The sequence below is a fragment of the Lontra canadensis genome, unplaced genomic scaffold, assembly GCF_010015895.1.
Source record: "Lontra canadensis isolate GAN:19392208 unplaced genomic scaffold, GSC_riverotter_1.0 scaffold206, whole genome shotgun sequence".
Lineage (NCBI taxonomy): Eukaryota > Metazoa > Chordata > Mammalia > Carnivora > Mustelidae > Lontra > Lontra canadensis.
In genome coordinates, this window is record NW_022631200.1 from 1,668,196 (window position 1) to 1,690,366 (window position 22,171).

The window sequence follows — 22,171 nt, forward strand, 5'->3', positions numbered from 1 at the left end:
TGTGAATGTAGGAAAGCCCATGAACGGCGAAGTAAATAGGCAAACTATATGGCATGTGAATTACATCTCGATTAAGTTGTTTTAAAATTTCCTGGGTGTGGGGCGCCTGGATGGCTCAGTGGGTTAAAGCCTCTGCCTTCGGCTCAGGTCATGATCTCAGGGTCCTGGGGATCTACCCCGCATTGGGCTCTCTGCTCAGCAGGGAGCCTGCGTCCCCCTCTCTCGCTGCCTGCCTCTCTGCCTACTTGTGATCTCTGTCAAATGAATAAATAAAATTAAAAAAAAAAATTCCTGGGTGTGGAACAGGGTACAGCTCAGGATGTCTGTTCGCAGGTGCCAAAACCCCTCATTTCCTCAGACAAGGATAGCATGTGGTTCTTGGCTCGTATTTGGGCACCATGACTATAGACCTGAGTTCTTACCACATTTCTCTGAACCCTAGACTCTAGGATAGTCTATACGGCTCTTTACTTCAGAACCCCACCTTGGGAAAATGAAAAGTATTCTGTTGTTAAGCCTTCTGTATTTCCAGGAAAGGAGGAATCAGATGTGTGTCTTGGGAGCCTCCATGCCTGCACACGCTGGTTGAGTGTCTCTGAAATACACCCGTGGTGCTGGGGCTTGGTTTCCTTATCCACACAGTGAGGGCAACGACGACCGTCTGCAGGCCCACCGCAGTGAGTAGAGGCTGTGCACGCACAGAAGATTACTGTTACTCCCATGGCGGAAGGAATCCTTCTGCCACCCCCCTCCCTGGCTCAGGCGCTATTTCTGCTGGAAATCCCCCACGGAGAACTGTCCATCATCGGTGAGTGAAGCAAGCACGTCCCTTTGCCCTCCTCTGTCCTCGACAGAACGTGTGCCCTGTCATCCGGCTCCAGGCACCCGCCCCTGGTGAGGTAAGACTTCTGAGAGCGTCTCCTCTCATCACTGTGTAGGTGACGTGCAGAGCTGACACGAGACGCCAGTCAGACAAGAAGCCAGGAGGTCCAGAGCGTGTCCAACCAACATGTTCTTCCAGCCACGCTGGCTGAAGCCCTCAAGCCTCCGAGGGACACCCAACTCGGGAGGCGGTGCAGGGTCCCGGGGCCCCCTCAGCAGTGTCTGCAGGGGTGCGTGAAGGCAGGTGTTGAGCAGGCAGGGACTGAAGAGGTCTGGAGGTTTCAGAACCCTGAATGGTCCTTAGCTGGGAGATGGCACATTGAGGGCACTGAATTCTGGTAGGAATTCACTTAAGATTACTTCATGATGCTTTATGATGATGTTTTTCTTAACTAAGTTTAATTTACGGGTTAAGCTGGGTTCTCACCCCCGAATTCCTCCCTTTGCTCTGATTTTTCCAACAACTATGAACAACTTAAAGTACCTTCAAATTCTTTGACTCTAAAATACCACACTCGCTCCCACAGGTAATCCTACTTCATCGCTACTCTGCTCACTTTGGTCTGTGCACTTGCAGGAGGTTGTCTGATGTAGGCCTACCATCTACCTACTTTCAGCAGCATCGGAAGGGGCACATATCCTGCTCAGTGGGGAAGGGTCTGTCCTGGGAGTTCCACCCATTCTGCAGGGACTGGGCAGGAAGGACAAAGGTTCAGGCCCCCAGGGCTTTGATGCACAGGGCCCAGGCTCCGTCCAGAGGTGCGGGTCAATGCTGCTTCCCATGTGCAGCTTCCGAGTGGATTCGGGTCCACACGCCTCTGCTGTCTCTGTAGTTGTCCTTTTTCCATTTCCTGGTTCCTCTGACTTTGCAATAACATTTCTTCACATACCTCAGCACATGTCCACTACCTTCCATTTTCTCAGACTACAGATTAAATTTGCATGAGGTATGCATGTGTTTGCACCTAACAGTCCTAATAACTTCTCACTTTCCCCCTGAAACATCAAACTGTTCCTCCATACAGGAGAAAGAAAGGAAATTTCTGTTCTTGGAATCACAGGGATAACTAACCCCCTATGCCTCCTTGTTAACGTAATATCCTTACTACAAGAATATTCAGGTACAGGCATGATGTCAATTTCCAGGCAATTTTAGCACTCAGGCCAAAGTATCCTCCCCGCACGGATACTCCACAATGATAGTATCACCCTCCTCTACCCCAAACTGCATCTAATCTAGCCACTTATTCTACAGCCTGCGTTGCATGTTCTAAATTGCTGCACCTGAGAGAGGAGGCAGTAACCATGGGGAAGACTGGTGACGGGGTCTGACTCTAGCCACCTCCTGCCATTTCCCAAGGCCATCTGGCATAAAGTGACCAGGAATCTTCTCCCTCAATAACAGCTTATATCCCATGGGTGATTCCTTTACAGGGCTTTGTCCTGGCCAAAGCGACACAACAGATGGTGAGTGTTTCTTCTTATTTAGATGCTACTTGTTTTTTCATCCAAAATTCCCCATCCTTCCCTTCTCCTTCTTTAAGGGGAAAGTAAGGTGTGTGCATAATCTGACTTGCACTCTACTCCTTCCCAGGGTCGCTTCCCAAGCCTTCTCCGTGTCTTCCCCAGGTGGGTGGTATCTCCCAAGGGCAACGTGATTCCCGAGTGCTCAGCTCTCACCAGGAAGGTAAAATTTCTTTTCAGAAAGGAAAGCCGCTCTTGGATCCCATGTAGCTACCCAGTTCTACAGGGATCTACAGCTAAAATCTACCTCTTTAACCTGAGTCACAGTGATGCCAGGGAGTCACCTGCGAAGATTCCACGGAAAAGGCCCCTTTCGGACGCTCTCCAGCCGTACCTCTGTACTGTTGGCTACAGGTGAGGAGGGGGTGCATTAGGATGACTCCTGCCCTCAAACACAGTCTTCCTTGACACCGAGCACGGAGCGAGGCAGAACTAACAGAAGACTGGGAGATAAGGAGCGCTCAACCTCCTTGCCCCGGACAGAAAAACAGAATAATCTGGAGTTGGCTTGAATCCACGCCTAGGTGGGAGTAATCAGGGGTCAGCCATCTTTTCTCCCAAGTGAGAGCTCCGTCCCAGAAGGCCAAGGGAAGGAGAGAAACGAGGATACCTCTAACACCGTTACCGGAAGTGACCTTCTATTACCGGAAGCAGTCTTCCACCACTGGAAGTAACCTTTCCTTACAGGAAGTAACCTTTCCTTACAGGAAGTTTGCGCAAACCTTCTCTCCAGGCCTTTCAGAGGCATAAGGACACCCCGGGAAGAAACGTGACTGTGCAGTGTCATTGGCCAGACAATATGCTCGAAGATGTAACGTTTGTTCTCCTGAAAACAAGTACCAGAAAGCGTGGATAGCACCAGCAACCTGAAGGACAAAGGAGACTTCTCCCTTAAGGAACGTGACAGTCAATGACACTGGAAACTACAGCTGCGTCTACTACCAAAGGCTCCTTTCTTGGCCTCAGACCCCAGTAACCACCTTGAAATCTTGGTAAAGGGCAAGGTTTTATGTGATGTTAAGAAAGATTTACTTTTCAAAAGATTTTTATTTATCTGATAGATAGAGAGGGAGCGCACAAGCAGGGGGAGCAGCAGGCAGCGGCACAGGGAGAAGAAGGCTCCTTGCTGAGCTGAGAGCCTGACGTGGGGTTTGATCCTAGGATCCTAGGATCGTGACCTGAGTCAAAGGTAGAGGCTTAAGGGACTAAGCCACCCAAGCGCCAGATTTTTTTTTTTTTTTAATCAGAGAGTGTTCTGTTAGTCTCTGATTCTCTTTTCTCCGTCACGTCCGTTATGTTCTTTTTAAATCTTTTGTAATTTCCGTTTCTTTGCCTTTTCTATCTTGCATTCTTGGATGATTTCTTACATTATTCTTTAAAATTATTAAGCGAGTCACTAGCAGAATTCCTTCTACTATTGTCTGCGGCTCTTAAGATTTTGGTTTACCTTGGTATTAGTGATTTCATTCTCTATTACTTTGTCTTGTTCTCCAAACGTGGTGTTTCCCCAGCAGACTGCTTTTGTGTCGTGGATGCAGTATATACTTGTGTCTCCTGGCCCATACTACTAGTTGCCTTCTAAAATTGCCTTTTGTTTCCGGGTGCTGGGTAGCTCAGTCATTAAGCAACTGTCTTTGGCTCAGGTCGTGATCCCAGGGCTCTGGGACTGAGCCCCACATCAGGCTCTCCGCTCAGCAAGGAGCCTTCTTCTCTAACTCATGCTCTCTTGCTCTCTCCCTCTCAAATATATAAATAAAATCTTTAAAAATAAAATTATCTTTTGTGTCCTACTATAATTCTGCTTCCTTGGAAGCTACACACTAATTTCTTGGTTTATAACTTTCTGTCTTACTGATTCTTCCCATAGTCAGTGTATGTTTTATAATTAAAGGTCTGTATGGTCAGTAATAAGAGGTGGAGGGTGCTTTCTAAATATGGTGGCATCATTACCATTTCTCTCCATGGGCCTTGCCTCAGAGAGTATTGTTACTGCTGAATTTAGAGATGGACTGGTCATAACTGGGATGCAGGAGGTAAGACATTCCCTGTTTACATGTAGTAGCTGTGCCCAGCTCTGCTGAGGGATGACACATACACAGGCTCCTCATGAGGAACCAGAGCCACTGCCAATCTCAGGCTCTTCTTGGGTGCAGCTGAAATGCACCGTGACCCTGAATTCGAAAATTCCTGTGCTCAATCCCTGTGTGAAATTAAGTTTTGTGCTCTGAGGAGGATACTGGGTTGGCTACTAGATTTCAGCACTGTGGGTGCTATAATGGGTTGATTTTTTGTCCCCCCCAAAGGTATGTTTGAGTCCTCCTAATCCTGCTACATGTGAATGTGATCTTACTTGGAAATAGCATTACTTTGTCTTTGTAGATAGTCATTTGTTAAGTTCACATTAAGTCATACTGGATTAGGGAAGTCTCTTACCCAATAGGACTGCTGTCCATAAAAGATGAAGAATAAAGACACAGAGACACACAGAAGAAAGACGGCCACATGAAAACCGAGGCAGAGACTGGAGTGATGCCATCACAAGCCACAATGCCTGGTGCTTCCAGAAGCCACAAGATGCAGAGAGAGAAGGATGAGAAGGATCTTTCCCTAGAATCTTTGGAGAAAGTGTTACCCTGTCAATACCCTGTCTTCAGACTGTGAGATAATACATTTCTGTTATTTTAAGCCTCCCAGTTTGTGACACTGTTACGGCAGCCCTCAGAAACCAATGAAAGTGCTCTAAGTCTTTTGTGTGCTCCTAAGACTAATTCCTAATCTGTGGAGGAGGAAAGGAAATGTGGACGGGTGGAAATGAGATAAAAAGCAAATAAATGAAGGAGAGAATATAAAGGAAAAAAGACAAAAGGAGGACCACTACCGCCCTCTTGAAAGCCTGTATTGTATTTTCAGTGAATAAAACTTCAGTGCAGGTACAGGTAGGTGACTGCTGGCCAGGAGACACAAGTGGGCGGGTGACAGTCACATTTGGTAAACTCATTTGAGCAGATGGGATACCAGTAATGACCTCATTCTCTCTCTCAGTTTCCCCAGGCACAGCACTGGGGGATTACACCAAGGTTAACCTCATCACACTGGGTCTCACTGCCATGTATCTGATTATCACTGGAATTTTGGTGGCGGAAGGCTGGCACAGCCAGGAGCCTCCATGAGGATCCACATAAAACATGTGAGTACTTACCTTTTTCGTGGGCTCAGGGTTCTTAAAGCACCAACCTATATCAAGGAGATTTCCCATTTCTCAGTCGGAGGACCAGTGGTGGTGGGCTATTTCTTTGTCAGGTGTGCCTGTCCTCTTGACTATGGGAACATTAACCATCTATTTTCCTTCCCCGTTAAATACCAGTTAAACCCTGCAATAAGTGTGGAAAAAGAGAAAAAGCAAGTACTATTGTACTTTCTCCCTATCCCTAGATACAGACAATGGGGAGCAGGGTGTTTGGAGGCCAAGAGAAATAATCTTCCTCTTCCTCCCTCCCCTGACCTCTCTCTGTTCTTCTCTACCTACAGGCCCCACAGCTGCCCAGGGGAATGATGGTCAAGTTAGACCCACTGACCATGAACAGTTTCCAGTGGAACATGCATTCTCACCTCTGCTGAGAGCCACTCCAGGACTAGATGATGGTTTCCTCTTCTGCACTCCTCAGCTGGGGCAGAGGACAGGCCTGGGCATAAAGATTAATCCAACAGGATATTAATTTATGCAACACAGAACATCTTTTCCCCTACTGACATGACGTACCATTTCTGTCATGAAGCAAACTTCCATAAGCGTACAGATCTGTTTCTGGCTTCATTATTTATTTGGTCAGTGTGGCTTTACTGTGCACTTTGCTGACAGCTAATGCTGTCAAACATCTTCTCATGTACTACTGGATAGATGTATATATTCCTAATGAAGTATCTGATGAAAGATTTTGTCTTTTTTTTTTTTTTTAAAGTAGGCTCCAGGCCCAGTATAGCGCCCAGTGTGGGGCTTGAACTCATGACCCTGAGATCAAGATCTGAGCTGAGATCAAGAGTTGGACACTTAACTGACTAAGCCATCCAGGCACCCCAACTCTGCCCATTTTTAAATTGGGTTGTTAATCTTGATACTGAGTGGTAAGAATATATATATAATCTGGGTACAAGCCCATTAATATACAGTATGGCAGATACTTACTTCAGTCTGTTACTTCTCTCTGCACTTTTATTTATTTATTCATTTATTTATTTATTTTTTAAAAGATTTTATTTACTTATTTGACAGAGAGAGAGAGAGATCACAAGTTGGCAGAGAGGCAGAGAGAGAGAGGGAAGCAGGCTCCCTGCCCAGCAGAGAGCCCAATACGGGGCTCGATCCCAGGACCCTGAGATCATGATCTGAGCCGAAAGCAGAGGCTTTAACCCACTGAGCCACCCAGGCGCCCCACGTTTAGTTGTTTATTTTTAAAGATTTTATTTATTCATTTGAGAGAGTGAGAGAGAGCATGAGAGCTGAGGTCATGGAGCTGGGAGCCTGATGAGGGACTTGATCCTGGGACTCCGAGATCATGACCTAAGTTGAAGGCAGTCGCTTAACCAACTGAGCCACCCAGGCACAGTTTGGCTATCCTGGACATTGCTGCTATGAACATTGGGGTACATATGGCCCTTCTTTTCACCACATCTGCATCTTTAAGGTAAATACCCAGTAGTGCAATTGCTGGGCCATAGGGTAGCTCTATTTTGAACTTTTTGAGGAAACTCCATACTGCTTTCTAAAGTGGCTGCACCAACTTGCATTCCCACCAACAGTGTAAGAGGGTTCCCCTTTCTCCACAACCTCTCCAACATTTGTTGTTTCTTGCTTTGTCAATTTTTGCCATTCTAACTCATGTAAGGTGGTATCTCAATGTGGTTTTGATTTTTATAAGGACACACCCTAATGACCTCATCTGAACAAGTGTACATTTGCAAAGACTGTATTTCCAAATAAAGCCACACCCATAGGTATTAGAGATTAGGAGTTCAGCATCTTTTGGGCGCCACAAACCAACCCATATAAGAGATGGCTGACTTGCCTATCTACTCCCATTATTTTAAGTAAGTGCTTGTATATCCTTAGTTGGAATCGCTGTAACTATTTCTCTGCTCGACCCTATTCATCAGATTATGGAAAACAATGCTTACAGGCACAGCATATGAAAAGTATATTTCAGGGGTGCCTGGGTGGCTCAGTCTGTTAAGCATCTGACTTGATTTTGGCTCAGGTCATGATCTCAGGGTGGTGGGATCAAGCCCCACACTGGGTTCTGCCCTCAGCATGGAGTCTGCTTAAGATTTTTCTCCCTCTCATTCTGCCTCTCCCCTCACTCTCTTAAAAAAAAAAAAAGTATATTGCATAATAGAGAAATTTCTATTCATGAAATAAAGTTCTTATTCTTTCTTATAGTCAGAGGACCAACACTAGGACATGAATTTTACCTTTTACCTAGTCCTTTTTTAAAACTGGATGGTCTTTATTGTTTTTTTTTTTTTAAGTTTTTATTTATTTATTTGACAGACAGAGATCACAAGTAGGCAGAGAGGCAGGCTCCCTGCCTAGCAGAGAGCCTGATTCGGGGCTCGATCCCAGGACCCTGGAATCTTGACCTGAGCCAAAGGCAGAGGCTTTAACCCACTGAGCCACCCAGGCACCCCCTTTATTGTTTTTTTTTCCCTTTGTTGTTTTTATCATATCTGCTACTTATAGAAAACACGAAAGATAAGACACAAATTTAAGAAAAAGCACGAGGAAAATACGTAATAAGTAATTTGATTACGAAATTCTTAAAACTTCTTCAGTATCAAAGTTTGATTCCTGATTCTCTTTTTGACTTAAAAACCCTAGTCTATACTGGTGTATTTTTGAACTAAGAATTGTTATGGAGCAATAATTTTCAATTACCAAACACTACAAAAGATATAAAATGCATGGAGCTTTCTTTGGCATTTATTTAGCTTACAGTAGTTCCGAAATCTATTAATAATGAGGATGTTTCTACTACTGATTCTTAAGGAAAACCTAAATAACATCTCTATAATGGAATAAAGAAGTGTATATCAAGTTAGAAAACACAAAAAGTTAGGGCTAAAATAACCTCATGGGGTGCCTGACGGGCACCAGTCCACAGAACATAGGACTCTTAATCGCAGGTATGTTTGTCTGAGCCCCATGCTGGGCACAGAGCCTAGTTTTTAAAAAATTTAAATAACCTCAAAACATACAAATACCATCTTTTTAAAGAAAGATGCACTTTGTAGGTATTTCATTTTGCAGCAACTTCAAACCTGCACACGGTTTCCAAGTACAGCACGAAAGCCTTCTGATTTGCGGACCAATCAGACTGCGCGACAGTGACGCTCCCAACATTCAGTCCGTCGTGTGACCCCGATGAATAACAGTGTTCCCTTCTACGAGCACCAGACACCTCTGAGCCGGGACGCAACACTGATCCACGACTGCCTTGCAGTACTCAGAGCTCATCGGAATTCTGCCAGTTGTCCCGACCTCCTCCTGCAGCGAGATGACCCCGGTCCGGGTCTCGTGTTGCCCTTAGTAGCCGCATTTCATCTCCTTCACTCTTGAGTGGTCCCCCTCAACCTTCAGGACCTGAGATCACAGGCCAGGTACTTTGCAGAACGGGTCTTGGTGGTGTTAGTCTCTTTTTCCTCACATTCAGACTCGGGTTACCTGAGCGCCTTCAACGGGACCTTCACAAACACCATCCCGGGTCCTCACTACCTCCCAGCGAGTCGCACACATTGTGACTTGTCTCGCTGGGTGGATGCTTAACACTTTGTCACTTGCCCTAAAGACTTCCTAAAAAATCCTCTCCTCTAAGAGCATGTGATGAGCTACAGAGATTTTGTGCAGGACGCAGAGAGGACATCACACTCTCTGCTGCCCCGACCAGGCAGAATATTCCAAGGGCTCAGAACTCATCCCCCAGGAGCTGCCGAAGGTGAGCCTTGAGGGGAAGACAGGCTTTTCCTAGTAACATGCAGTGTTTGAGCAAGGCAGGCCAGCTGAGTTCACCCTTCCCTGCACACTTCCCTGCGTTCTAGCCGCTAGAAACAAGTCACTAAAAAAAGGCCCATGTTCAAAGAGAGGAGATTTTGACTCTAACTTTTGATGTGATGAATAGAAAAAAATAGAAGGACACATTTAAACCACCAAGTCCAAGGTACCCACCGCAGGCTCCGATCTCCTAAATACACATTCAACTAGAAACTAGAGCTCTCAGTCGGGAGAGACACAAATGTTCCTGCTCTTTCGCTTTCCTTCCTTCTTGCTTTTAACAGTGCATATACCGGGCGCCTGGGTGGCTCAGTGGGTTAAGCCTCTGCCTTCAGCTCAGGTCATGGTCTCAGGGTCCTGGAATCAAGCCCCGCATTGGGATCTCTGTGCTCAGCGGGAAGCCTGCTTCCCCCTCCCTCTCTGCCTGCCTCTCTGCCTACTTGTGATCTCTGTCAAATAAATAAATAAATAAATAAATCTTAAAAAAAAAAAAAAAAAAAACAATGCATATACCTATTGTGGTAAATGCTCCATGTGCCCTTGAAAATAATATATATTTGGTAATTGTTGGGTATAGCAGGATTCCAAAAATATTAATTAGGTCAAATTGGTTAATCACATTGTTCCAACTTCTTTAGCTTAACTGACTTTTTAAAAGATTTTAGTTATTTATTTGACAGAGAAAGAGAGATCACAAGTAGGCAGAGAGGCAGGCGGGGTGGGGGAGGAAGCAGGCTCCCCGCTGAGCAGAGAACCCGATGCAGGGCTCCATCCCAAGACCCTGAGATCATGACCTGAGCCGAAGGCAGAGGCTTTAACTCACTGAGCCACCCAGGCGTCCCAGCTTAACTGATATTTTTGTTTGTTTCATCAATAACTACGTAGATAAAAACCTTCCATGATAGAAGACCCTCGTGTGTGCGTTTGGGCGGACGGGTGACCGTGTTTCACGGACTTCCTAAGGATGGTGACGAAGTGTCTTACTATATCCGTGCAAACACGGATTCAGCAGTACTGATGACCTCAATTCATCCCAGTGTCCAGCATCTTTCCTATGAGCCAGGGAAGGGGCAATATTCTTGATATCAACCTGCCTCCGTCTCCCGAAGAGAATCCTCTGGTCCCAGCCTTCAGGCCTTTCCAAGTTAGAACTGGGACCTGCACCTGAGTGTGTTCAGATGAGGATTCTGACACAAGAAGCGGTTGCTTGAAGCTGTTCGTGCACACCACCTGGCTCTCACCGGAGGAATATGGGCAAGTCACGTGAGTCACAGGAGAGGAAGAAAGGGGAGGGTCGGCCAGAGCTGCCACCACGGGGTCTCTCCTCCCTCCCACGCTTGCAACACGGAAGCAGGGCCCCTCGAACAGGCTGCAGGGCCAGTATGACCCCTGCGTTCCTCTCCCTCGTCTGCTTTGTAAGTTCCTTGGATGCGTATACTGGGACTTGAGACGGCGGTGGACTGAGGGAGAGACCTAAGGCAGGTGATGAAGCAGGGAGCGGGCACCATCTGCTCACCGGCATCAGGGCCCTGCTGGCGGCTCCAGACAGGCTTCCTCTAACAACTAATGTGAGCACTTACGCGTTTATATCCCGCATCCACGGCTGTGCTCTGCGCCTACACTGCCTCTCCTCTACTCCGTATTTCGGTTTTAGTGACTTTAGTATTTTTAATTTAAGTGTGTGTATTGGAGGATGGACACTTCCAAACGATACTTTCAACAACCACCCAGGGTCACTTGCTAAGAACGGAAGGTCTCTGTAAGGGTATGCGTAAGGAAAAGGAAGAAAACATTAGGATTTCTAGCCACGGGCAGTTGCTGGTCAAGTTTCTGAGCTCAGGGTGGCTCACCTCTTGTCAGAAGGGTGGGCAGCAAGACACAGAGGTGCCCACCCCTTAACGTGACTGGAAGTCACTGATGCGAGATCAATACTACAGAACGCGAGGTCACTGCATCCCCTCAAATCATCCCACAGAGCACCCGCAGCTCCTCTCTCGTGCTGCGGGAAACACCACTCTGAGCAATGCCAAGTACCCTCGGGAAGGGACTCAGACCCGCGGGGTAACGAGGGCCTGCAGCCCGAGAGCCGAGGGCTCCCGCTCCCGGCCGCACAGAGGAGTGGCACAGTCAGCATTCAGACCCAGGCCTGTCTGGCTCCAAAGTCCTTGCTGTCTCTGGCCGGCCACAGCGGGACATTAAGAGAAATGCGTGTGTGGGGTCTTCAGAGTGCAAATGTCCTCAGACGGAGTGTACAGACGGACAGTGGGACACCTACGGAGGTGACACAGGAGTGGGTCACACAAGCGTAGGGAGGCTCTCAGGACATCCGGCCTCTCAGGTCTGTCCGTAGGCACCACAGAAGCCTGGTGTCTGGGGGGTGGGGGTGATCCCCAGGCAGTGGTCACCACGGCCGAGCTCTGTCTTCACCACGTTCCTCTGATCCCAATACTCCAGACTAGATCGAGGAGCCCCGTCTTGGAAAGGTGAACGGGGTCCACACTGAAGCCACCCGTGTTTCCAGGAGAGGAGGAATCAGGTGTGCGCCTCGCAGCCTCCACGCCTGCACACGCTGGTCAAGTGTCTCTGAAATACATCCGTGGTGCTGGGGCTTGGTTTCCTTATCCACACAGTGAGGGCAACGACGACCGTCTGCAGGCCCACCGCAGTGAGTAGAGGCTGTGCACGCACAGGAATCCTACTGTTACTCCCACGGTGGAAGGAATCCTTCTGCCACCCCCCTCCCTGGCTCAGGCGCTATTTCTGCTGGAAATCCCCCACGGAGAACTGTCCATCATCGGTGAGTGAAGCAAGCACGTCCCTTTGCCCTCCTCTGTCCTCGACAGAACGTGTGCCCTGTCATCCGGCTCCAGGCACCCGCCCCTGGTGAGGTAAGACTTCTGAGAGCGTCTCCTCTCATCACTGTGTAGGTGACGTGCAGAGCTGACACGAGACGCCAGTCAGACAAGAAGCCAGGAGGTCCAGAGCGTGTCCAACCAACATGTTCTTCCAGCCACGCTGGCTGAAGCCCTCAAGCCTCCGAGGGACACCCAACTCGGGAGGCGGTGCAGGGTCCCAGGGGCCCCCTCAGCAGTGTCTGCAGGGGTGCGTGAGGGTGTTGAGTGGGCAGGACCTGAAGAGGTCTGGAGGTTTCCGAACGCTGCGTGGTGCTCAGCCGGGAGACGGCAGGTCAAGGGCACCGAGTTCCAGTGGGAATCACTCAGGACGTGCTTCATGATGCCGAGACTCTTTCCTTAACTGAGACGAACTGGACCCTCGGTCCTCAATCCGTCCTCTGCCCTGATCCTCCACATCTCTCGGCCGCCACTCCGGTGTCCACCGCCCTGTCCGCTCCCTTTGCTCCATCCGTACTGCGAGCCCTCCGCCCTCGCACAGCTACAGCCAGAGCGGCACACCCGCCCCCACGGCACGGTCACTGCAACGGGGACCGGTCCGCCTCGGGGCTCCGCCTGTCTGCAGGCCCTGGGCAGGAGGGACAGGGGCCCAGGCCCCAGGGCTCTGGCACACAGAGGCCGGGCTGTCCGGTCAGGGGTCCTGCTTCGTGCCGAATGTGTCTTCCCCACGCCTGCTTCCCCGAACTCACGGACTTGCCGGCGTGTGCGCTCTTGGGAGCTGGGAGCTCCCTGAGATGTCATCACTTTACATTCCTTCTCCAGGAACTTAAGAGTTCTCCGTTTCCTCGGAGTCCATCCCTGGAAAGTTCCCACGTTCCCTGATGCTGTTGCTTGTTTCCTCAGGCTTCTTCCAGCGGGGCTGCGCCGGGTCGCCTCTCCCGGCCTCTCTGGGCTGCCGCAGGTGGGCTCGCCCCTGAAGGCAGCTGCGGGGTGTCTGAGGTGTGGGTGATGCAGGTCTCCCATGGGACCGGGTCTTGGGGCCTCCAGCCGGGGAGGGGGACGCAGCAGCGGCACAGGCCCTGGGAGGACAGGGCAGGTCAGCAGCTGGGGCTCCTGGGGCAGGTCCCCCCCGCAGGGACAGCCCCAGTCCCGGGGAGCCCCAGCGGCTGGGACTGTGGACCGTCAGCTGGGATCGGCCTCGGGTGAATACTGTGGGGCTCTTGGGGGTGAGGCTTGCTGGGTTCCCCCGTGCGGTGCAACCCCTCCGAGGGACGTCCCCCCGGGGCCCAGCTGCTCTGCACCGGGGGACACAGGGCTGCAGGGCGAAGGCTGCCCTCACTTCTCCACGTGACCACACCTGCCTTTGCGCTCTCAGCACTTCTGCTGCCTCTTTGCCGCAGTCGGGAGATTCCCCAGAGCTATTTCCGTCCGTCTGGAGCTGTGTTTTGTAACCGTTCTTGTTTTTGTGGGGGACCCGAGCGTCGGGGCCCGCACAGCCCACCATCTTGCTGATGTCACCATCTGCTCTGGGAGTTTCCACAGCCCCCCCGGGGAGCCCCGCGTGTAGCCAGTGTTGGAGCACACCCCACACACAGCTGTTGCGTGGGACAGTGTTGTGTGGGACAGGGGAGAAACACGGTCTGTTCCTGAGACCTGTTTTAGGGCGCTACACAGGGAGCTCTGTCCTGCTTGGAGAAATAAGGGATGAAAATACTTAACAGAAAAGACGGGCTCGGAGACGTTCCAGCACAGAAGGCTGTGGCTGTCCTCACTAGCTCCTTCCCCCGAGAGGACATGCTGCACCTTCCTGCCCCGTGGTGGTGGGTGATGACGGTGTCTCCCTGGCACCGGGAGGGAGGAAAAGGGCAGTTGTTGTAAGTTTGCACTGTCTGAATGAACAGACCACTGGGTGGAGACTTCCAGACGGTGCCAAGAACTCAGTGGGATGAACGGACAGCTGTCACCTCTAAGGCAGATTGCGACCGAGTCAGTCGGATTCATAAATGGAGCCAGCGTCTATCTGGAAAGTTCTGGCATTGTCTGCTGAGGATTAGGACAGGACTGAAACAGCCCTATGACTCTGCATCTTCTACCACCTTCATAAAGTCTGAGCTGTGCTTACCTGGGCACCTCGCCAGCCGGTCAGTGTGCGCTCACAGGGGTCCTACTATGGGCCAGGGCCTGTGTGGACACTGCGCATGCCGAGGGGAAGAACACAGGGTCCCAGCCCTCCAGCTGCTCACACGGAGTGACATCTTCTGTCTCCTGTGGCATGAGGGGCAGACTTTTACAAACTCGAAGATTTTATGACCCACTCGCCTCTGCCCGAATTCATGGCACCCAGGGCACTGCGCAGCCTTCATTATGGGGGACACTTTCATCACAGAGGAGACTGTCTGGGGGCTTCCGGGCCCACCGAGGCTTTGCACATCAGCAGGAGTTAAGCTGGCTCGCCAGTCTCCTGCACAGTCCTGCCTTCTTCCCCGGGGGATGGGGAGTCAAGGAAATCGAACGCAGACTCTAGCAGCAAACGCTAAGAATAAGGATCCTTTGACAGAGGATGTGCATGGAAGGGCTTGTGGACATCCGGGGAACCAGGACAGGTCCTGGGGCCGTGGGAGGAGCGAGCTGCACAGGAGACCTTCTGGGAGAAGCGAGGAAGGAGCTGAGAGCAGAGCTGGAGCCACAGGCCAGTGTGGAGAAATGAGAAGCCCCAGAGGCCTGACCTCCAGGGTCCCTTCTCAGTGGCAGCCCCCGGGAGGCTCCGCGGGATGGGCTCCAGGTGGGCACTCGTGGGTCACGGACGGTTCTCTTGCAGGGCTGTGTGCTGTCCGAGGAAGCAGGGGGACCGACGGTGAGTGTATCTTGCGGATACGCTCCTCACCGTCGTTCTACAGCCCTGAGGCTTCTTCTCTGGCTCTTGTCAAGGGGCAGAGGATTCTCCTTCCTCTTTTATTATTTTATTTTATTTTATTTTATTTTATTTTATTTTATTTATTTATTTGAGGGAGAGCACAGAAGCAGGGGGGGAGGCAGAGGGAGAACCAGATTTCCTGCTGAGCAGGAGCCCAATGCAGGACTTGATCCCAGGATGCTGGGATCATGACCTGAGCCGAAGGCAGAAGCTTAACTCAGTGAGCCACCCAGGCGCCCCATTTTTAAAAGATACAAATGTCATATGACATCATAATAGTTTCAGGTGCACAACATGAGTCAAAATTTGTACATGCTGGGAAATGATCACCACAATAAATGTAGTTAGCATCCACACCACACAGTTAACTATTTTTTGGTTGCTTTTGCTGGTTACAAGAACTCGTAAGCTCTACTCTCTCAGCCACTTTCGAGTAAGCCCTACACAACTGGTCACTACGGTCTCGGTGCTGCTCGTCACAGCCCCGGGACTAGCTTTGCAACTGGAGATTTGGACCTTTTGGTCCCCTTCGCCCGTTTCACTCGGGCAACCATCTATCTGTTTTCTGTATCTACGATTTCTTTCCTTCTTTTCTTCCTTTCTTTGACACTCCACACGTAAGTGACGTCATAATAAATACAGTAAATACAGTATTTACGTTCCCACGTCTGATTATCGTGATGTGATACTTCCAGACCCATCCATGATGACACAAGTGGCAATATTTCCTTCTTTTCTGTGTAATATTCCATTACACAATTAGCCACACCAAATTTTCTTTACCCATTCGCTCATCGGTGGTCATGTTTTGGCTGTTGTAAGTAATGCTGCAGAGAACACGGGGGCGCAGACGTGTTTCCATTTCATTCAGCTATCTTCCCAGCAGCGGGGCCGCTGGATCTCGGGCAGATCTACTCAGAACCACGCGACTGCTCTCCGCAGCGGCCGCCCCTCCTTACGCTCCCAGCAGCAGCGCGCAGGGTTCCCTGTTCTCCTCATCCTCGCCGACAACTGCCATCTCGTTTTCTGGGTGAGCGCCATTCGGACAGGTGTGAGGTGACATCTCATGAAAGAGCTCGCTGAGAACCGGCAAACTCATCAAATCCAGCCCCAGAATCTGCTTTTTTTCCAGGGACGCTCCCCAAGCCCTTCCTCGGCGCCTGGCCCAGCTTTCTGGCACCTGCCGAGGGTGACCCTGCGATGCTGGACTGCCGTCAGGGACGTGGAGTCCACTCTCAGCAAGGGAGAATCCCGCTGCCCTCCGAGTCCATGGTGTCCGTGGGCCATTCAGGAAGGATGGCTGAAGTCCCCCTCGTTAACCTGAGTCAGCCAGACTCGGGGAAATACGCCTGCAAATACTGCCGGACAGAGGGCCTGCGCCAGTGCTCCCCAGCCACAGACGTCCTTCTCGTGGTTCCAGGTGGGAAGGAAGCGTCCCAGAAAGATCTGGCCTGACCCGTCCGGCCCTCCCACATCAGAGGATGAAGAGGGACTCAGAGGAGAGGACAGTAAGTGGCCTCTCCTACGGCGGGGCTTGAGGTCGGCAGGAGCGGCCTGAGGACACTGGTTTGATCGGGGATTAGCAAACGGGAGGTCCCGATTCCTCGACAAGACTTTGCCCCCAGTTGGGCAAAGTTGTGTCTGGTATTCTTGGCTCACACGCCCTGAGGAAACACCTTCGAGGACACCAGGGATGACGGGGACCCTCAGCTTCTCCCCATCACTTCTGACCCTCTTTCTCTTCCAGGAAGTTTACCTAAACCTTCCTTCCTGACTCAGAGAGGCTGACGGTGACACCAGGAGAGAACGTGACTCTTCAGTGCCAGAAAACAGACCTCATGATGGCATCTGTCATGTTTGCTCTGCTGAAGCCGGGCGCTCCTGAGCCTGCCGACGTCCAAAGACCATGGGGAACATGGCTCACCTCACCCTCGGGACTGTGCGAGCCGGGGACGGTGGCAGCTACTGTCTACTACCGAGCCGAGGCTCCTTTCCGGGCCTCACAACCCAGCAACAGCTTAAAACTGTAGGTGAGAGGTAAAGAGGGGGGACGAATTTATAATTAAATAACCCTAACCCCTCGCTGTCGTGCCCTGTGTCCCTGCCATGGTCATTTCCCTTACACGCAAACACAGACGCAGACAGAAGCAGACACAGTCGGATACAATGTTGCTCTGGTCATCCCGGTTACTTGCTGGATCACTGAAGAACAGGAAAAACGAAACTTCTCACTTTTACCGTCCCTTATTCCTCCTCTGATGCCTCGTCCTTCTCCACGCAGACCCACGTTTCTGATTCGCGTCACCTTCCCTTCGCTGAAGAACTTCTGGTCACACTCTGTGCGAGGCAGGTGTACCAGCAACAAATTCCCTCAGTTTCTGTCCGTCTGAGGAAGCCTTTACTGCTTCACTTTGAAGGATAATGTCTCAGGGTCCAGGATGTTAAATCAGCGTTTTATTTCTCTCAACACGCTGACATCTCACAGCGCTGTCTTCCCAGGTGGTTCCCAGGGAGTCGGATGCAAGCCTCACTGTCGCTCCTGTACAGCCGAGCCTCTCCTCTCGCTTCCTTCAGGATTCTCTCACCCTCTGACTTTCTACCTTGAAAGGGTATGCACAGAGGTAGTTTCTCGTGCTTTATTTCCGACGTTTACCCTCCTTGCTGTTCTCTCGGTTTCTGGGATCTGCGGTTTTGTGTCTGACATTAATTTGGAGAAAATTCAGTTGTCATTTCTCTTATCTCTTGTGTTTCTCCCTCTCTGCTCATGTTGGTCCCTATGACGTGCGGGTCACGCCGTCGTCCACAGCCCTCGGACCCTCCGTTCTGGGTTCTTCTAGGCTGGTTTCTGCTTGCTTCCCGGGTTCGGAGGCTTCTGCTGGCGACTCCTCAGGCACCGATTTCCTCCCTCAGCCGTGCCCATCGAAAGGCATTCTTCATTTCTGTCACAGTGTTTCTGGTCTCCGGAGCTTCTTTTGGAGTCTTTCTCGGGATTTCCACCTGCTTGCTTACACCGCCCATCTGTTCCTGCCTGCTGTCTGCTTTACCTGGGGCAGCCCCAGCATGTGAATCAGGGTGGTTTTAAGCTCCTGAGATGATCCTTCCAACATTTCCGCCGGATCTGCATCTGGTTCTGCTGCCGCTGTGTCTCTTCCAACTGCTTGTTTGGCTTTTGGTACACCCTGTCCTTTGTTCCTGATGGCCGGCCATGACGTGCCAGGCGAAGGAACTGCTGGAAACTGGCCTTTAGTGACCTGGTGCTGAGGGGCTGGGAGCCTTCTAGGGTCCTGGGATCATGGATCCGGCTTGCAGGGAACCTGTGCCCCTGGGCTGTGACCCTCACAGGGCTTCTCAGTCCCCCTGCTGTGGTGGGACACGGTGGCGAGAGCTGGCTAGGGTTGGGTGTTTCTCTCCTTCCAGATCACTTGGGCTCTGATCAGACCCCAGGAGGCTAGGCTCAGTTAACTAGAACTCTGCTCTATTTCAAAGTGGGTTTTCCCCTCTCCCTGCCAGAAGCAGAGGGGGATTTTTCTTGGCTCTTCACCAGAAGAACCTGACAGAGCTCCAGGAGGTGAAACTCCCAGGCCCCATGCCCGGGCCCCCATGACCAGCTCCCCAGAGTTCCTGACTCTCAGACTTGTCCAAGACAAGTGTCCCTACCTGGCACAGGTTCCCATGGAGGTTTCGGCTTGTGGGCTCTTGCTCGGCAAACTGTGAGTCTCTGGACTCCCAGGTTGGCCTCTGAGAGCCCCGCAGAGGGCTGCTCTGTGACCTCACTGCCATTTCAGATCTAACAAGAGTTAGAGACTTCTCAGTCTGGGTTCTGCTTTTTACTCTGTTACCGTGGAGTGGCGACTTCCATGTTCAACCAGAAACTGGAAGCCAAGATCTCTGTCATCTCGATCTGGGGAAATTCTTGGTCAGGGACTCCATCTTGCTCAGGGACCAGGGCCTCCATCATCAGAGAGGACACGCACAAGAGCACTGTCTCTTCAGTCTGTTGTTCTCAGCACCACGCTGGGAGAACAGAGGCCTGGGAACCAGCACGAGCCGAGACACATCGGAAGGGACCCTTGCGCACAGAGTGGGAGGCAGGACAGTGACTTTCTCCCCCGATGACCCAACCTGTGACTAGTAGCGATCTCTGCCTTTGGGGGTTTGAGGATTTCCCCTCTCCCCATCCATTCTCCTCCTTGCATTATTTCTTCTCTGTCACGATGCAGCACATGCAGAGCAGACCTCTTCCTTGGCCCTCACCAATGTACATTTACATATTTTTAATTGATTAGGAATTTTAAGAAACCATTGTCCTAGAGGCCATGGGATATAATGCATTCTGTGTCCTGGTGCTTCTGTTTCTGTTTCCTGATGACTCCGGATGGCAGCTCACTGACCAGCAGGCACAAGCAGGCTCTGAACAGGACAGTCAGGGTAGGACGGAGGGAGGGTGCTCCACGGTCAGGGCTGAGCACTTGTCTCTTTCAATTTCCTCAGATATGGCACCAGGAAATCACACCAAGATTAACCTCCTCCGACTGGGTCTGGCGGCCCCCTTTCTGATGATTATGTCCTGGCTGAAGCCTGGCTTCCACAAGGAGCCTCTGCGCAGACCCAAGTAAACAACTGAGCACCCTTCTTTCTCATGGGCTGTCCTAGTGACGGGGGGCATGTCAACACCAAACTTTCCTTGTGGGGACCTCCTATGTTTCTCAACAGTGGCACGACTGGCATTTCTGGTGGGATATTTCCTACCACAAGGACTGTCTGGTTCATTGCAAGAACATTCAGCATCTCTTGCGTCTCTCGTTCAAGCAGCTGAAGCCCCACTCACTGTGCTGACAAGCCAAAGGACACTCCTATGCCCTCTCACGCATCCCCCGATTCGGAGGAGGGGTGTGGGGTACAGTTCCCCTGGTGGAGAACCTGTGTTTGGAGGCCAGGAGAAATCATATCTTCCTCTTCCTCCCTCCCATGACCTCTCTCTGTCCTTCTCCACCTACAGACCCCACAGCTGTTGAGGGGAATGATGGGTGTTGATGAAGTTGGACCCACTGACTGTGAACAGTTTCCAGTAGAAGGCGCATTCTCACCTCCGCTGAGAGCCACTCTGGGACTCGATGACGGTTTCCTCTTCTGTACTCCTCACCTGGGACAGAGAACAGGACAGCACGTAAGAATTCATCCCACAGGGACGCCTGGGTGGCTCAGTTGGTTGGACGACTGCCTTCGGCTCAGGTCATGATCCAGGAGTCCCGGGATCGAGTCCCGCATCGGGCTCCCAGCTCCATGGGGAGTCCGCTGCTCCCTCTGACCTTCTCCTCGCTCATGCTCTCTCTCACTGCCTCTCTCTCAAATAAATAAATAAAATCTTTAAAAAAAAAAAAAAAGAATTCATCCCACAGATGATGACTTCATGCAACCCTGACCACTTCAACATTCCTGTTGTTGCACCAACGGGACATGCCACTTGGGTCCCAGCCCAAATGCCCATACACAGACGAACCTTTTTCTGGGATTGTCATTCAAGCTATTTGCTGTGTCCTTCTTTCGCATTTTCCTGATAGCGAATGATGCTGAGTGTCTGCTCACGTACTACTGACCTTTCTAAAAATGTTTATTCAAATACAATCAACATATAATGCTATACTAGCTTCGGGCACACGACACACTGATTCAACAACTCTATACACTCCTTGATGCTCACCGTGGTAAGCACAATCACCATCTGTCACTACACAACCTTTATTTTAATTCCCGATAAAGTATCTGATTAAATATTTGCCCATTTTTAATTGGGTTATTTGTCTTCTTAATACTGAATTGCAAGAATGTATACATATTCGGGCCACAAGTCTGTTAACAAACACCTACTTTACCCGTGTTTTTTCTTACAGTTTGTGACTTGTCTTTTCATTTTTAAACCTCTCTTAAAGAGAAGTTTTAAGTTTTGATTAATGTCACCAATTATGAATTATTTTGTCCTCTGTGGTTCGAGTTTTTGTGTCCTAAGGAATCTTTGCTTAACTCAAGGTCACAAAGATCTTTTTCCTATATTTTCTTATGTAACTATCATAGTTTTAGACCACATTTACATATTAATCTTTTTTTTCCTCTAAAGATCTTATTTTTATTTATTTATTTTAGCAAGATAGTGTGCGCATGCATGGGAGGCAAAGAGTAAGAATACTTGAGTTGGAGTCTCCTCCTTCTAGGACTGCGTGTGTGTGTTCCCGAAAGTTCGCAGGTGGAAACCTTAACCCCACAATGTGATGGTGCTGGGCGGTGGGGCCCTTGAGAGATAATTAGGTCATAAGGATGCGGTCTTCATGAATGGGATTAGTCTCTTCTTATAAGAGACACAAGAAAGATGATCTCTCTTCACCATGTGAGGATAGAGGGCAAAGGCAGCCATCTGAAAACGGGGAAGACGGCGCTCACTAAGAATCCCGTGTTAGCACCCTGGTCTGGGACGTCCAGCCTCCAGAACTGCAGGAAGTAAACATGTGCTGGTCGGGCGACCCGGTCTGTGGTCCTCCGTTAGGGCGGCCTGAGCTGACGGACACCCGCAGGTGGGACAGGGGAGAAGTGCAAGTCCTTCCTTTCTTGAAAGACCCACTAGGATTCCGCGGTTTTAGGGCACCAAGCAGTGAGCCCTGTCCCGTTTGGAGTATCAGGGAATGAAAAGAGACAATGGAAAAGATGGCTTCAAAAGCCTTTCCGCACCAGAGCTAAGGCTGACGCACGCATTTCTCTGCAGGGACAGAGTTCTCCCCATCTCCGAGCCAGCCCTTCTCCCCTCAGGTCGGCGGGGGTGACCACAGGGTGGTGTTGGAAGTGGCGCTCACTTTGCGGAGGAAGATGGTGAGTTCTGGGGACCTGGCATCTTTTCACACCCGTGGAAAAATCTCTGAGGGGCCCTCCCACTGGGCATCCTCTCAGTCAGCCACTGTGCGTTTGCTG

At 50.5% G+C, this 22,171-nt stretch overlaps 2 long non-coding RNA genes across 2 annotated transcripts; both read left to right on the forward strand.

Moving 5' to 3' along the window:
* Positions 1–3,168: 3,168 nt before the first annotated feature.
* Positions 3,169–16,410, forward strand: LOC116861852. The gene is made up of 3 exons (XR_004381548.1): positions 3,169–3,398; positions 15,119–15,154; positions 16,347–16,410. It is a non-coding gene; the product is annotated as an uncharacterized LOC116861852 (long non-coding RNA).
* Positions 16,411–17,192: 782 nt separating this feature from the next.
* LOC116861850 lies at positions 17,193–20,393 on the forward strand. The gene is made up of 3 exons (XR_004381546.1): positions 17,193–17,240; positions 19,706–19,826; positions 20,214–20,393. It is a non-coding gene; the product is annotated as an uncharacterized LOC116861850 (long non-coding RNA).
* Positions 20,394–22,171: the final 1,778 nt, after the last annotated feature.